Below are 4,434 nucleotides of genomic sequence, written 5' to 3' on the forward strand. Positions count from 1 at the left end.
TTACTTAAGATGGGAGAATAGTGCAGTTACAACCCTTAATATACACAGATTATAAACTAAAGAACTACTTTTACAGTAAGTCAAATTGTTAGATCATATTTTTATACCACTAAATCCTAGCAATATAAAAAAATAATCAGTCAGGAAATCTACAAATGATTCAACAGCAAGTTGGGGCTTGGAAACAAAAAGAGTTGCATTGTACCCACCTGTATCAGCTTAGTTATAATTATGCAGATAAAATTATGTGTATATTTTTCATTCAGGAACTGTTTATTCAATTCAATAGATAACAATGGATGCCCTGATGCATACAAAGCACTGTGTTAGGCAGAGTTATGCCGAGGCACAGATACATAAGAGATGGCCCCTGTTTTCAAAGAGCTCACAGTCTGATGAGGTAGACGGAAGGGTACACAGTTAAGTCTAAGACAGGTCTGGCTGTGAAAAGGGCTATAGGAAACAGTAGTGTAAAAGAAAGAGCTATTCATTTTGTCAGGAGGATTCAGGAAGGCTTCATGGAGGTGAATGGCGAGTAGAACTATAAGCAGAGGAGGATTTTCCAAGTAGAAGAGTAATGTGATGGAGAGGATTTAGATTTGGCTGGAAGATAGAGTCTTGATAGAGAGTGGTTAGAGAGGACTCCACGTGGGGATGGGTTGCATTCGGTACATGGCAGTACTGAGAAGCCTACTCTGAAGGCCAGAGACGCCCTGATGGAGACTCGACCAAGAGCATTGACAGTGTGACTTGTGATTCTGCCTTGATCATGTTCTTTCTTTTGTGTGTACCTGAAATTGCGTCCTGGGGACTTTCCTTCAAAACTCAGCACCAATAAACATGTCCAGGTGAAGCCTTCCTCCACCATCTCCGATGGCATATGTGCATCCATGCCTGGACCACTTTAACATTTGGATCAAGCCGTGTTTGTCGTTCTGAAAGGCTGTGTCCATGTGAGCAGCCAGCCGGGAGGAGGACTTTACTTCAGATGCCGTGTTGGCAAGGGTAGTTGTAGGTGGAGGTGGGCAGCAGACAGCTGGAACCCCTATCTGTGGTTGAGGAAGAACATAGGGTTTAAGGTAAAAATTTGGTAGGAATTTGCATAGAAGTGGCCATAGAATCAGATAAGATTTATGGAAAAAAATAATAAACTCCTTTGGTACATGTTAAGTTTCATAAGTCTATAACATGCTCATAGTTTTTTTTTTTTTTAATTCAGTACTAGCTGTAGGTTTTTATAAACTTACAATCTAGATATGTATGAGCAAAAATAAAATATGTCACTTAGTTGAAGGCTCATGGTTTTTACAGTGGAAAATTTAAACCTGAGAGTAAGTATTATTACTATAAGATAAAGAAACACGTTTCTAAAAAATTCTAGGTATAAACATTTTAATAAGACAGTTGAATGCCTGATCGGGGTATATACTACTTAGGGAGCTATAGGTCACAATTACTAGCAGAAGAATGCTGCTGATGTGAAAATCAACATTAACTTTCAAACGTAAGCCAATTCATGACTGAATAAATCCTGTTTCAAGAATAAACTTATGTGTGTATTGAAGGTAGTCATGGTTCTTACACTCAATGCCAAATCACTCAATCAGGTCAGCAAAAGGGTAGACAGATCTGTAAAATGATGCTCTGCAAGACATAACTGGTGAGTTTATGAGAAAAAAACTTGAAGCCTCAGAATTTGCTTAAAGGTATAATTTCAAGAAAAAATATAGAATTAATTTTGCTGCCAGCTACACTGGGGAAACTGTTAGCATTTTCTAAAGGATAAAAAGGAGTTATGTTGTTGCTTTATCATTTGCTATTCCAAGTGTTGATAGTTTTGGAGTTAGGATGTCTTTTTCCATACTGAATTCAACTTAAGAGGACAGAGGAAGAAAATTTGGAGGGTAAAAGGATATGCAAAGCTGATCCTACAAGTGAGGAAAGGAAGATGAGAGCATGTGAAATAAGTGACTTGGGATGAAAAATTCTTGACAAAGTTAAAGAAGGTGGGAACAGGATAAGGAACGGGGTGGGTGGTGTGGGGTATGCAGAAAGGAAGATTGTGAAGGGATGAGCATAGAGGCAGAATTTAGGAAGGAAAACTGACCACAAGCTGATGCTAGGGTGAAAGCAGACAACAATGTCAAAAGTAGATATTAGCTAGTGCCAATTCATATGTGTGGAATGCATTCCTCTTGGGATGATACTGAAGACGGCAAAAAAGAAAAAAGAAGGCACAAAGAGAGAATTGATTTTGAGATAGTTAGAGACCTCTACATAGTTTCAAAAATGATAGAACAGAAAGAAGTTTGGGGATTTTAAAGGAAAAGAAGGAATCAGCATGATCAAGAGAAGAAAGGGGTTAACCTGAAACAGAGTGATGGGGCTGACCGGTGGGTGTGTGCAGTCCTCTCTTGTTCTAGCATGGAGGCGATCAGAGACTGTCTGAAAGCCACCAGGCAGCCTCAGAGGAATCAAAGACAACTCAAAACAAAAGACCAGAAAAAGTGCTTTAAATAGGAGCACAGAATCTAAAATATAGAGCAAATTCAGTAAAAATAGACTAGCACAGCACAGCCTCAGCAGTGGCTCTCAAAAATTTTCCACTGTTGTAGGCATGATTGAGAACGTTTGTGTGTTCCACGCTCTCGTGGGAGTATATAATTTCTGGCAAATTAACTGTAATTTCACCTAATTCTCACCCAGTCAAGAAAGCCTACCAAGGTGCTGGATTGAAAGAGACATTGAATCCCCACCCATTTATTCAAATCCCTCACATGCAAGAGCCAGAAAACAAGAGAAAGGGCGGGTCCAGGGCTGAGGATTAAGAAGCTAATGTGCCATCAGAGAAATGGTCAGGGGGGCTTTTTTGTCTCAGTCATTTCACGTTAAGAGAAAAGGAGGGGCCCTGCGGACTTCCGGCTCATGAGAACCTCTGATGAAGTTGTTCGAATAATAACGAGTTTTGAGAGTACAAAATTCATTAAAGAGGAAAACTGTGGGTGAGGGGCGAAACCTGAGGAGGGCTGAGAAGGAGAGGAGATGAATGCTATGGCGGCAGAAGAGAGTCTGGGAAGGGTCCTCGGAGCGGAGATGGCACAGCTGTCCGGGTCTTGTCCGGGTTTCACAGTTGGGCAGAGCCCAAGCATCGCCGCGAGGTCTAGAGTCCACGCTGCGTGATGAGGCCACGTTGCAGGGCTGTCCTTTTGTCCTTCTGGTGATAAGGGGCTGGTATGTCTGATATATTAGTTCTTTTCCTCTCTGCCCCCATTCTTCCATTTATGAAATCCTCCCGGGCAACGTGTATTTTTCAATCTTTAAGTACCACTCAATCATAGGGGATTTTCCACAAGGACTTACAAAAATGCAGATTACACAGTAAACATGCTCTTCAGTCAATAAAAGGCCTGTTTCACTGAGCAAATTTCTTTCTGATGTTTAACTTTGGTTCGGGTCCTGATTCCGAGAAGTGAAATTTGGTGGCGTGAGAAGGAAAAAAAACGCCGTGGAAAAGAAGAAAACCCCAAGATAGCCATTTCAAACCCCACAATCAGACCTTGTTTATGTGATATGGACTCAGAGCTTTCTCCTAAAAAATGCACGCGATTAAGAAAATACTTTGAGAACCTAATAATAGGTCCCTGAAACCCGAGATCCACCTCTCATCTTTCTAACTCTTGGGAACGCAGTTAATAAGAACTTATGTTTTTAATACACGGATTCTTAGCAACAAAGTAGTTCTTTAATTAGTACAAAACTTGAATAATGCATCGTCTATTATCTCGCACGGCACATAGCATTCAGAAACTTGTACTGGCAGATTCGTTTACATATGTCACAGCAGTACCTGTAATTTAGTTTAATGCCAGGTCAGTGTGCCAAGTGTGTGTCTGTGTTTTAAAGCTTTCCCAACAGTTGTTTCATGGGGCTTCACAGTAGTAACTAAACCATGTCTATATTAGGAAATTTAGTGACTGTCCCTTGTAGGTAGCTGTAATATTCTTCCCTCTCACTAATATTCTTCCCTCATACTAGGGCATTGAATGGCTAACTTTTTAGGAAATGTTTAATACCATTGTAAAAAAAATGGAAAATACTGACTAAAGATGTAGGTAATTTGTTGTTTGTAATTTTGCCAAGAGAAGTGCCGCCTTTTAAGTGAGTTAAATCAAAATAAAAACAAAGGACTAGAAATAAACATATGAGACCCAGTCAGATGATTCAGTCACAGGAAACATCAGATGCGAACGATCTGACAAATCTTTGGATTTAATTTCTAGTTTCCCACATCATGATATGCAGTTTTCTGATCCAGGGAATCATTTCTTGGCCGAGAAACTGAGCATTGCCCACGTGACCAACTTACCCAAAAGGAGGAGGTCTAAGAAAATAATGTGTGCCAGATCCCTTTTCCATCAATCTCCATCAGAGTCA

The 4,434-nt window shown here is 40.2% G+C and overlaps 1 long non-coding RNA gene across 1 annotated transcript; it reads right to left on the bottom strand.

Moving 5' to 3' along the window:
* Window positions 1-243: 243 nt before the first annotated feature.
* On the bottom strand, window positions 244-3,342 carry LOC132346716 (uncharacterized). Its single transcript, XR_009496629.1, has 2 exons — window positions 3,017-3,342; window positions 244-1,049 (listed from the first exon to the last, which is right to left on the bottom strand). It is a non-coding gene; the product is annotated as an uncharacterized lncRNA (long non-coding RNA).
* Window positions 3,343-4,434: the final 1,092 nt, after the last annotated feature.

This window comes from Bos taurus, chromosome 12, assembly GCF_002263795.3.
Source record: "Bos taurus isolate L1 Dominette 01449 registration number 42190680 breed Hereford chromosome 12, ARS-UCD2.0, whole genome shotgun sequence".
NCBI classification, from domain to species: Eukaryota; Metazoa; Chordata; class Mammalia; order Artiodactyla; family Bovidae; genus Bos; species Bos taurus.